Genomic DNA, 14,109 nt, shown 5'->3' with positions numbered 1-14,109 from the left:
TGAATGAAAAATTTAATTTAGTGTTAATATTTTTTAGTTTATCTTAATATTATTAGTAATATATATATATATATATATATATATATATATTTGTATTTGTTTGTTCACTGGATACCTCTCGGTAAATCCGGTATTTGTCGGTTTGCCACATCGGTAACGGTAACTTCATCGGTACAGTTTACTCTTATCCTTACTGGATACTCCGGTAAATCATTGATATCTCTCGGGATACAAGTAAAATTTGAGTACCGGTACGGCATCAGTAGTGGTATTTCAATTCTTATATATTTAAATTTTTAAGACTAAACGTTAAGAAAAATGATTATTTACGACTTGAAAAAGTTTTTTTTTTTTTTTTTTTTTTTTTTTTTTTTCTGTGATAAAAATGTTAAACATATTCTTGTAATAAGTTTTTAAAACACAACATCGAACATACAATAGATCATCCTATTTTAAATGTTTGTTTTGTGAAAATTCTTTCCTCTTTATAATCTCTTAAAGAGATTTTGAAATGGGAAAAATATTGATATTTTTACTTATTATTTTATTAAAAACAGTCGTAGGCATCCCTTGACAGAGTAAAAGAAATGATGATTGGGAGTGATGAAAAGCCTGGCTCGTCTCAGTCGTGCTGTTATACCACATAAGCGTATATACTTTAGGCAACTGCAACATATTCAGGTATATAATATTCAACGGAGACTTACAATAGATAGTACACTAATACATGTATCATATATATATATATATAATATGAATATCAGAATATATATAGATTCATGACCACTTGGACTAGCGACCAAGTGAGGAACATCATGCGTAGCAATACAAAAGTACGTCCACAAATGCGATGTAATTAACTTTGACCAATCATGCCGTATTTATCTTATTATATATATATATATATATATATATATTAATATAAGTATATAGTTAAAGCCGGAGTATCATTAAAGTAGTATATATATAGCGTGCCAAAGGTACTCCAGCTCCATGATCAGCGTGCCAACATACTTGAACTTTAATTGTTACCACTCACGCTATTTCCAATTTTATCACAAGTATCGAATTTCGGAGTAGAGATCCCTCCTCCATCTCCAATTGGGGGAGCAATCCCTGCTCCGACTCTTCCTATTGGGGGAACAAGTCCATTCACAACTCCTCCCAAGCCACCCCCAGCATTAATATCAGCATTGAGCCCCGGAGTAGAAATCCCTCCCGATCCACTCGCTGTCCCAGTCGCAGAAATTGGGGGAACACGGTCCTGTAAACCCACTGGTGAAACAAGACCAGGTAAGGCTCCTCCATTTGGAGGAACGAGACCAGCTACAACTCCTCCAACTGGGGGAGCAATCCCCGCTACGACTCTTCCAGCTGGGGGAACAAGCCCATTCACGACTCCTCCCAAGCCACCTCCAACATTAGTACCAGCATTGAGCCCCGGAGTAGAAATCCCTCCCGATCCACTCGCTGTCCCAGTCGCAGAAATTGGGGGAACACGGTCCTGTAAACCCACTGGTGAAACAAGACCAGGTAAGGCTCCTCCATTTGGAGGAACGAGACCAGCTACAACTCCTCCAACTGGGGGAGCAATCCCCGCTACGACTCTTCCAGCTGGGGGAACAAGCCCATTCACGACTCCTCCCAAGCTACCTCCAACATTAGTACCAGCATTGAGCCCCGGAGTAGAAACTCCGCCCGATCCACTCGCGGTCCCGATCGCAGAAATTGGGGGAACACGGTCCTGTAAACCCACTGGTGAAACAAGACCAGGTAAGGCTCCTCCATTTGGAGGAACGAGACCAGCTACAACTCCTCCAACTGGGGGAGCAATCCCCGCTACGACTCTTCCAGCTGGGGGAACAAGTCCATTCACGACTCCTCCCAAGCCACCTCCAACATTAGTACCAGCATTGAGCCCCGGAGTAGAAATCCCTCCCGATCCACTCGCTGTCCCAGTCGCAGAAATTGGGGGAACACGGTCCTGTAAACCCACTGGTGAAACAAGACCAGGTAAGGCTCCTCCATTTGGAGGAACGAGACCAGCTACAACTCCTCCAACTGGGGGAGCAATCCCCGCTACGACTCTTCCAGCTGGGGGAACAAGCCCATTCACGACTCCTCCCAAGCCACCTCCAACATTAGTACCAGCATTGAGCCCCGGAGTAGAAATCCCTCCCGATCCACTCGCTGTCCCAGTCGCAGAAATTGGGGGAACACGGTCCTGTAAACCCACTGGTGAAACAAGACCAGGTAAGGCTCCTCCATTTGGAGGAACGAGACCAGCTACAACTCCTCCAACTGGGGGAGCAATCCCCGCTACGACTCTTCCAGCTGGGGGAACAAGCCCATTCACGACTCCTCCCAAGCTACCTCCAACATTAGTACCAGCATTGAGCCCCGGAGTAGAAACTCCGCCCGATCCACTCGCGGTCCCGATCGCAGAAATTGGGGGAACACGGTCCTGTAAACCCACTGGTGAAACAAGACCAGGTAAGGCTCCTCCATTTGGAGGAACGAGACCAGCTACAACTCCTCCAACTGGGGGAGCAATCCCCGCTACGACTCTTCCAGCTGGGGGAACAAGCCCATTCACGACTCCTCCCAAGCCACCTCCAACATTAGTACCAGCATTGAGCCCCGGAGTAGAAATCCCTCCCGATCCACTCGCTGTCCCAGTCGCAGAAATTGGGGGAACACGGTCCTGTAAACCCACTGGTGAAACAAGACCAGGTAAGGCTCCTCCATTTGGAGGAACGAGACCAGCTACAACTCCTCCAACTGGGGGAGCAATCCCCGCTACGACTCTTCCAGCTGGGGGAACAAGCCCATTCACGACTCCTCCCAAGCCACCTCCAACATTAGTACCAGCATTAAGACCAAGTGTAGAAACTCCGCCCGATCCACTCGCGGTCCCGATCACAGAAATTGGGGGAACACGGTCTTGTAAGCTTATTGATGGAACAAATCCAATTATGACTCCTCTAGCTGGTGGAGCAAGCCTGGGTACGACTCCTTCAACAAGAGGAACAACTCTTGATGCGGCTCCTCCCAACATGCCTCCAACACTACCACTAGCACTAACTCCGGGAATAGAAACCCCTCCTGACCCATATACGACTCCTCTAAGCGGAGGAAAAAGCTTAGAAACTGTTCCTCCGATCGGGGAAACAGGCCCAAACACGACTCCTTCAGCTAGAGGATTAAGTCTTGATACAACTCCTCCTGGTTGGGGAACAACTCCAGATACGGCGCCTCCCAAGCTACCTTCAACATTCCCACCAACACTGATTAGAGGAGTAGAGACACCAACAGAACCAGTGGTAGAACCAGGGACGGGTCCTACAAGCCCAGAATTCAGGAATCCTGATCCGGATAAAACCCCAAGCTTTCTAGCATTGCAACTGAAATTGATTAAGAGAATGAGCAATACAAGAACCAGACTCTGATGACTAGCCTTCTTAGAACCCATTGTGAAAATACACTTTTGTGCCAGTAATTCTCTTTACTCTTTTACAGGTAAGATTTGAAAGTATATTGTTGAAATCGTGAAAGATAGTCTATATATAGAGAGAGCGCATGAAGATCTTAAGTGAGATGCTCTTAAATGACCAACGTACTACTTTAATTTTCTTCTTTATCATAATACATAAAAAAATTCCTTTACCAACCCTATACTCAATGAAAATCTGACACTGACTAGTTCGTAATTTCCGAAAGCTAGAATGTGACACATATATGTATACCTTAGTCTTAGTATTATTTATGGTAACCAGCCTAACTGCAGTTGCTAAAGTTCTATAGTACTGCATTTTGGTATTCTATGACTTACTAAATCACACTTATATGAAGTTTCAATTGTTTGGTTTCTCTAGGTGCCTCGTGTATATGCAAACAGATTTACCTTTACGTATTAATATTATTCTAAATCAGTTGCCGTTAACGCGTTTGTTTTTAAGGTTGTATATCTTGAATTTTTTATTTATTTTTTAGTTTTTTTTTTACATAATAAAGCTACAAACATGCGTTTTTTTTTTTTTTTTTTTTTCAGTACTCTGAATATTGAATTATACAACACATTATCAATTACACTAATTGACATTAAATAAAAAAATTACAAAAATAACCTTTAAGCTTTAACATAGAAAACTTTTTTTTCGCAAACTTTACATTTAAATTGATTTATTTTCATTTAAACTTCTTTATCTTAAAAGTTGCACTCCGGGATATAATATTGTATCTTTTTTGCATAAACTTTTATAAGTCCTGATTACTGTACCCTTACATATTATAACTGCAATTATCAAGCACATAATATATATATATATTTTTTTTTTTGAGCAATATCAAGCACGTAATATAGAATATCACTTGTTATAAATAAAATATCGTAATTTATATTTTTGATTTATTTTATATTAATGTATAAAATTAAGAATTATATCACTAAATACACATGCGCACACGCATATATAAACACTAAATATTACACTAATGAATGTCAATAATGTGGTACGAATATGAAGGAAATATTATTAAAGCAAAGCAAAAGTTTGAGAGATTAGCTAACCATAAAAAACAAATAACAGGTTTATAATGAAATTTGTATCAAGACGTTTAGTTAAATAGTTTGAAAAAGATTATACTTTGTCTCGTGATTGACATGCATAGAAGAGAAGAGTCTTAATCGTGCTACTTTTTCTAAGAGTTCTTTGTGGCCATATTGGCAATAGTACAATGGATATTTTTTGCCTATGTTATCTTGATCTCCACCAAACTCTTGATATTATACAGCATACTATTTACTATAATCTTTACTTTTGATGGCCCAATTAAGAGACTCATGGCATAGATACTAATAGCTCGAATCTGAGCTTGAAAAAAGATGGTTTGGCCGGCCTGAGAGAGCAGTAAAGTTTTCCAGCATCTAGCTTTATTTATGACTAGGATTAGATGCAAATGACTCAACTGTCTGCAATCATACACTAGAGTATAGTTCAATGATATTTATTTTATCCGGCCAGATCTTCAGACGGTGAAGTATTGCGAGTTTATGTAACAACTTTACCTACATAAGATTTTAGATTCGGTTTGGATTTAGGAAAAGAAATCCTTTCTCTAATTGATTCTCATTAATTGTGTGATGAACATTTACATCGACGATAAAATACACTGTAAGGACTCTAACTATCAAACTAGCGCAAATCCTAACAGAATTAGATGGTACTCCAAGTTGTGAACTTAGTTCATCTTGCATAACTGACGTGGATAGAGTCTTGACAACTTGTATTGCTTTTAAACATAATTTAAACAATCCTAAATAGCCAAGATCTTAGAACTAGATTATTTTCACAATATATTAGAGATCATAAAAACCTACCTCGATCCATGACGAAAGCGACAGCAGTGGCAGAATCACCGGAATTAGTTTCTCTTTCTTGACCATTTTAGTCTTGATAACTTTCTTGTGATGGCAGATGAAAACTAGGTTATGGATTGAGAGGTGACCAATCTCTAGGGTTAGCTTTATATAGACCCACCATCAGGGTATATATGGAAATTACATTTTATTTATTAACCAATAAAATATATCTCATTTATTAATAAACCAATATATGGTATAATCACATGGGCCATCAAATCTCCCGTAATGGGCTTAAATAAGTCTAATATTCTCCCACCTGGCCCATGTGTCATAATGTACATAATGGTTTAATAATAAACATAAGTGCGCATAGAATAAGATAAATTCATCATAATACCGGTTATATCATAAAGTATTTATTAAGGATAAAAACTAATAAGGATCATAGCGGTTGTACGTCAATTTGTCGACATAGTCTCTTCCATGTATCACAATACTAGCTTCACACTTAACATGACACATAATAAGGTATTCATAATGGTCCGAATCTTGATCATATTATACATTCATGTATATACTAATCATAAAAGAAAACAAGATTCATTACTTCATATCAGAAACAAAATAAACGAGCTCAAAGTGTCAATCATATAAAACTTAAATTACATCAAGGATGGCATCGCAAGGATTCCCATTCTTTCGACATGATCCGTAAATGTCTTAGGGGGCAATCCTTTTGTTAATGGATCTGCAACCATAAGCTTTGTGCTAATGTGATTGATTGACACATTTTTGTATCCGAAGTTCTTCTTTAACGACAGAGTATTCCAATTCTATAAGCTTAGCACCTTTCGAATACTTGTCTTTCTTAGAAAAGAAGACTGCTGCGAAATTATCACAGTAAATTTTCAGCGGCTTGGCGATAATGTCGACAATTCCAAGTCTTGAAATAAAGTTCCGCAGCCATAAACCATAAATCGTAGCCTCAAAGCATGCTACGAATTCAGCTTCGATAGTGGATGTAGCAATGACAAACTGCTTCACACTTACATAAAATCACTAATTTGGTTAAAAGAACAAATAGCAAAAAGTGGATTTTCTGTAATCCACGCATCTGGCAAAATCTGAATCTGAATATCCAATCACCTCAAGGTGATCAAAGCTCTTATAAGTGAGCATATGGTCTTTCATTCCTTGCAGATACATCAATACTTTCTTTGCAGCTTTCCAATGATATATTCCAGGATTACTTTGATACCTGCCCAACATTCTGACAGCAAAACTGATGTCTAGCCTGGTACAAGTCTGTGCGTACATCATGTTGGGAATATTGACCACTTGAAGATAATGATTACTAAATTCGATAATAAGATTACTTTATTAGCATTATATGATTAGTGGGTTGAGTTCTAAACAATTAGAATCAATAACAACTGTCTTCCATAGCCTCCGTATCTAACTGAGTGACGTGCTGGGCACCTGAGTTCGGGCGGTGTGCTAAAACATGGTCGATGACTGATATACGCCTGGAAAGCTATATCTAAAGTCATATATGTGGAACACATAGTTGAAGGCTGATCACTATGTGGGAGCATTCTACACTTGTGGTAAGTGTACGACCTGGACAGGTCTTGGCGTAGATGTGTCGTTTAAGGACCGTTACGACACACTAACCGAGGCCACTATGATGGTCACAGTGAGACTTGATCTAAATCCTGAAGTGATCATGGACACTGGGTTATGTTACTGAGCTCTTTGACTCATTCGCTAAAAGGCTATTCATGCTAATCACAGCTTATGTCTTGGGAGTTTTCTCAGAGCATGATTCGAGTAGGAAGTGATTTACAGATACGGAATCCAGCCTTCCTGAAAGAAGGTTAATGTTCACTCACCTAAGGGTTGATTCCAGAACCGATAGATTGCTAGCACTTTCGAAGTAAGTAACGTTCGAAAGAATCTTTCGCTGGGGAAGCAACAATGCTTAGGGCTGATATGTATCAAGAAAAGTATAACGGAAAAATTGACTTCTCTTCACACGGGTTGAACCTGGAGGATCTTGATCACGAACTGACTATATCAGTGGACACTCGTCACGATGAGTAAATATAATTCTAGTATAAAGGAGAGTTCAGTCTTGGCTTACAAGGTGGAGTATTTGACCAAGATTAGACGAATCGATGGACAAAAGAGAAAGGACTATTTCGTCTTTTTCATCGGATTTGTTAAGCTCCTATTACTAGGTCCATAGTCCCCGATTCGGCTCTGATAAAGGCGGATAAGAACTTTCGTATAATAATGTTTATCATTATTCATCTCACTTGCTGTAATTGTGATTGACAGCATTAATTATGGAAAACGGGTATTCGCAGAATTAAATAAATATTTATGGTAGAATTGTTTATTTATTGTTTGATCAAGTAAATAAACAATTATTAATTATTTGTTTATTGTTGAACCAAGTAAATAAATAATTAATTGGGTTTTAAGCAATTGGGCCTTACACAAAATATGAAAATCGGATTTGGGAATTTTTGGCACTAGGGTTTGCGCAAATCCCCCTTGGCCGTGTGCCTAAAATTCGAAATTTATAATATTGGTATTCACCAATATTTTCTCTTTAGTTGTTTAAATAAATGAGAGAGAAAAATATAAGATATTGTCCTATATTTTCTCCTTATTTAAAGGAAATTATTTAGGAGAATAATATATTCTCCTTTATTATCTCACTAAATAAATTATTCTCTATTTAAATAAAAGAATAATATCCCATAGATATTGATCTGATGGATGAGAGAAAAAGTAGGATTCACTTGTTGAGATCCAAGGGCCTAGATTAAATCCTCTAGTGTGAACACAATAAAAGAAAATAAAATATTTTGGAAGATTCCATGAATATCTCCTTTTTACTACTATAAATAGGGGTTCATGAGAAGGCAAAAATAAGCAATTATTTTAAGAAATTTGAGAGAAATTTTGTGCATCACTAGCCTCTCTTGGCCGTGCATCTGCCTCTCCCTCCCCTCGGAAATTCGTTTCCATTCTTAGTAAAATAAGAGAGAGATCTCGAAACACCTAGTTTCGTGATCTAGTGAGATAAAGACTGTGCCCATTCATCTTTCTTATTCGTCTCGGAGATTACGTTTCGGAAGACTAAGGTGTCATCCTCGAGTCCTTCATCAAGACGACGCAAGGAGTACGCGATTGGATTGGAGCGTTCTGTAGCTGAACCGAAAATCAATGTAAGTACTCGTTTACTCTTATATCGGTTGCTTGACTTATATGCTCTCGTGAATTAAATTAATTAAACATAACTAGATCTTGTTAATTATAACCATAATTTAATTAGCTTATGATCAGCGTAATTAATTATTTTTCCGCATTAATATGGTTATATGGTGGAATCATCTCAAAAGAGGGGCATCGGAGCGATCGTTCGTGTCCGATGCGCGCTCGATCCACCAACACATCAAGCTTCCAACAATAGATGCATAAAAAATTTGTTCCATTATTTGTATGTGTTCCAATTCATTCTTTGGACATTGATTGAGACTAAATTTATCTCCCTTCTGAATTGGAACAGCACGTACAAAGCATTTGTCCATCTTGAATCTCTATAGAAATTTATTAATATATGCTTTCTGAGACAATCTCAACCATCCTTGTGATCTAGCACGAGGTATCTCTATCCCAATCACATAGGATGCCTCATCCATGTCTCTCGTTTCAAAGTTCTTAGAGAGAAAATCTTTGGTTTGACATAATAAACCAAGATCGTTAGTAGCAAGCAAGATGTCGTCAACATACAAAACCAGAATTATAAACTTACTCCCACTGATCTCCAGATATATACATCGATCAACGATATTTTCTTGGAATCCAAAAGTTGTGATGGTATCGTTGAACTTAAGGTACCATTGTCGGGAAGCTTGTTTAAGTCCGTATATTGATTTCTTTAGTTTACACACCATATGTTCCTTTCCGTCCACCATAAAACCTTCAGGCTGATCCATAAACACTTCTTCATCCAAATTCACATTCAGAAAGGCAGCTTTCACATTCATTTGATGGAGCTCTAAATCCTAATGAGCTACCATAGCCATAACAATCATCAGAGAGTCCTTTTTAGAGACAGGTGAAAATGTCTCATTGTAGTCAACACCATCTTTCTGAGTAAAACCTTTGGCAACGAGTCTGGCCTTGTGTCTTTCGATATTTCCATTTGAGTCGAGCTTGGTCTTGAAGACCCACTTGCACCCGAATCTTTTACAACCTTCAGGCAATTCAACAAGGTCCCAAACTTCGTTGTGATCCATTGATTTTAGCTCTTCTTTCATGGCGTTTAACCACTTAGTAGAACTCTAACTTTCTATGGCTTGTCGATAAAGCAACGCAAAATCAATTGGCAAATGAAACTGGATCATTATCAAGTCCTAAGTCGTATTCCAACTCTTGTAGATAAACCACATAATCATAAGAAATTGCGGATCTACGTTCTCTTACAGATCTTCTTAATGCGACTTCTTATGGCTCATCTAGGATAGGTTCATTTGGTACAATATCATTCAGTGGTGCTTGGTCGTTAATTTGTTGTTCTTGCAAATCATTATCATGGTCAACATGAACAGGAACAACAACTTGAGAAGAAGATAGAGACAAAGGTACTTGCACTCTAACTTCTTGAATTTCCACATTGCGTGGTTCCAAACTACCACTAATTTCACCATTTTCAATGAACCTAGCATTCCCAATTTCGACAATTCTCGTACTATGGTTAGGACAATATAATCGATACCCTTTAGATTTTTCTGGATAACCAATGAAGAAACCAGTGATTGTTCTTGAGTCCAGTTTCCTTTCATGTGGATTATAAATTCTTACTTCCGTTGGGCAACCAAAAACATGCAGGTGCCTTAAACTAGGTTTTCTTCCCGCACACAGTTCAAAAGGTGTCTTAGGAACTGCCTTACTGGGAACCATGTTCAATAAATATACAGCGGTCTTTAAAGCATGCATCCACAAAGATTTGGGTAAAGAATAATTTCTTAACATACTCCTAACCAAATTCATTAAAGTATGATTATGCATTTCTGCTATATCATTTTGTTGTGGTGTTCCTGGTATAGTGTATTGAGCACAAATACCACGACTTTCTAGGAACTTAGCAAAGGGACCAGGGCGCTGTCCACTTTCATCATATCTTCCATAGTATTCACCACCTCTGTCAGACCTGACAATTTTCACCTTTCTATCTAATTGTATTTCAACTTCATTGACAAACACCTCTAGGGTATCTACCGATTGAGATTTTTCATGCAACAAATAGACATATCCATAAAGTGAAAAGTCGTCGATAAAAGTGATAAAATACCTTTCTCCACCAAGTGATGGTATGTCAAAAGGCCCACAAATGTCGGTGTGTATAATTTCAAGGAGTTGTGAGCTTCTTGTGACTGCTTTCTTAAGTGTGTGTTTTGTGTGCTTTCCCTTAATGCACTCAACACAAACTCCAAGATCGGTAAAATCCAAATCAGGTAGGATATCATTCATCACCAACCTTTCGATTCTTTCTTTGGATATATGACCCAAACGTTTATGCCACAAGTAAGCAGATGATTCATTAGATAAACCACGTTTAGTACCAACATTATGATGCACGGTTAACAGGGTTTCAGCGAAAAGGATATCAAGCTTTAGTTTGTACAAACCATCACAAAGAATACCAAAACCCAAAAGATTTTGTTTGAATAAATTGAAACATCCATTCCTAAAATTAAAAGAGTACCCGGTTTTATTGAGTTTAGACATGGAAACCAAATTGCAAAAAACATAAGGAACATAAAAGGTTTGAAAAAGGTCTAAATGATGCCCAGTGTCTAAAATTAAAAGATAGGTTCCAATGGCTTCAACTTGAACTTTGGTTCTGTTTTCCATGACGATGAATTTTTCATTTTTGGCTTATGGTTTGGGTCGTAAGAAATCCATGCATTGTATTTGAAACATGAGTGGTACAACCAGAATCAAGTCACCAAGTATTATAAGGAACTTCAGCCAAATTTGATTCGAAACATACAAAATCATTAGGCTTACCCTTTCTTTTGAACCATGCCTTATGTTTCAAGCAATCTTTCTGCCAGTGTCCATTCTTTTTACATAAACGAAACACATAATTTTTTTGTTCCTTCCTGTGGATTTAGGCAGATGGCTTATTAAGCTTTGATAGTCCTTGCTTGCCCTTTCCGGTCTTCCATGGTTTCTTTCTATCTCCTTTATGACCAACGAGATTGGCAGAATGATTTCCCGATTTTTTAAGCCTCGCTTCCTCTTGAATGAGCATACTTTGTAATTCATGCACATTCCATTTATCCTTCAGAGTGCTGTAATGCACGTGAAATGTGCCATACTCAGGAGGTAAGGAATTGAAGATGAACGTTACGAGAAAATTTTCATTCACTTCCATTCTCATGGTCTTCAGTCTTGCTGTAATGTTCTTCATTTCGATAACATGCTCATGTATGGTACGAGAACCATCAAACTTCATGGCGGTTAACTTACCCATTAGTGCCCCAGCCCGTGACTTATCAGCTGAGTCGGAGTAAGAGCTATCTTCCACAAACTTCATAAATTCCTTAGCACTTTCAGTTTTCTTAAATGTGGAGTTGATGTTGTTTCTACAGTCATTCACATAAACATTAAGCTCATTATATTAGATCTTTCCCAAGCTTTATGGAAAGATCTCTAATCAACGTTGCTTTCTTCAGAAGGAGCAGCGGATTTCTCACTTAAGAGGGTTAAATCAGGATCCAGAACACTAAGGTGAATCTGAATTTGCTCAGACCTTTCAGAGAAATTGAGTCTGTTAAACTTAATAATAGACGTAGCTTGCGAGTGATGAGAAACATGAATAAAGGCTAAAAAAGTAATAATAATGCTCAAACTTTAATGCTTTGAGTAATAAACATAATCTATAATACAGATTCAGAACACGTGAAATAAACATAAGATATACATTGAAGTAACCTTTGGGCAGATCAACAATATATACGATAAGATAAATATAATTGATGCTAAAAATATAATTTCACGTAATCGGTTATTGATTTACTTGAATTAGATATATTTACAATATTTGGATATACTAAACATACCTATAACCAAGCATATCGATTGACCGCGATAATGTTCATAAATTATAAAACGAATGATCAACCTTTGGGCGATCCGAAATTTTTTATAACCATGAACTTCAATTTACTCATGACAAGAATCATAAAATACCATAATGTCATTTAACTTAAAAGCATCACATAAACATGAGTAGTTGAATTTATTTTAATTTGATACTCTAAAGAAGACTTTATAATTTGGCCACTTTGGTGACTAACAAATTAATCATAATATGGATATCAAACTAATTAAACATTATACGATTTGATAAAATCATGTAACTTAAGTCAAAATCAAACTTTATGAATGAAAGATTTTCAAAAATATCAAAACGTGATATGCACTTAAAAGGAATCTGTTAAAAAAAAGTTTTAACAGGCAATAAACTCATTAGAATTCAATTTCTTTAAGAGAAAACGTAATACTCGTCATTAATATATACTTATTAAAATACACACATTGATATCTTCGTTTGTGTGTACTGTGTAGTCTCATAAATATTATCATGAACAAGAGTATATTAATTCTTTAAATGAAATTATAACATGTAAAAGTATGCAATGTAATTTAGGAATGAACATTACATGATCACTTTAACAAAGAGAAACGAAATTTTTTAACTGATCCTTGGTCATGTATATACATCATGTACGTAATTTGAGAAGCATAAAACATTCACAATATTGATGGAATAAATATATATTTTGCTGCATTCATTCTATTCGGCATAGAAGGCATAAATAAAATAATGATAACGTAATTAAACTGCCATTTTTTTCTTCTACCACCATCATCACACAAAATAACATATTATTCAGAAAGAAAACGCACTAACTTTGACGATCAGTATACGTACCAAAACAATAGTCTCTCGAAACATACACGCAGATCAAAACAATTGCATAAATACCCAATCACAGTCACAGATTTAATTTCATAAAAGGAAAACCATAATAACAATCGGGCACTTATCGGATTTTGTGAATGAGCAAATATCGCCGATTTGAATTAAACTTATACTAATTGGCTGCGAATATGAAATCACATAGAACCAGGCAGCGGGAAAATAATTCATTATAGGAAAAACACTAATTCACAATCAAGGCTCAGAAACCACATGTAAACATAATTTAAACAATACTAAATAGCCAAGATCTTAAAACTAGATTATTTTCACAATACATTAGAGATCAAGAAAACCTATCTCGATCCATGACGAAAGCGACAGCGGTGACGAAATCACCGGAATTGGTTTCTCTCTCTTGACCATTTTAGTCTTGATAGCTTTCTTGTGATGGCAGATGAAAACTAGGTTATGGGTTGAAAGATGCCCAATCCATAGGGTTAGCTTTATATAGACCCACCATTAAGGTATATAGGAAAATTACCTTTTATTTATTAACCAATATAATATATCTCAATTATTAATAAACCAATATATGGTATAATCACGTGGGCCATCAAATCTCACGTAATGGGCTTAAATAAGTCTAATATTGCTGACTTGGAACATTCTCTAACACCCCCGTTTACAGTGAAACGGCAATGCTTCTATGTGAAGCTTACTCTTCATTTTTTAG

This window comes from Urtica dioica, chromosome 2 (assembly GCF_054948205.1).
Source record: "Urtica dioica subsp. dioica isolate 48M chromosome 2, U.dioica_male_clone48M_v1_H2, whole genome shotgun sequence".
Taxonomy (NCBI): domain Eukaryota; kingdom Viridiplantae; phylum Streptophyta; class Magnoliopsida; order Rosales; family Urticaceae; genus Urtica; species Urtica dioica.
This window is presented reverse-complemented; position numbering follows the sequence as displayed.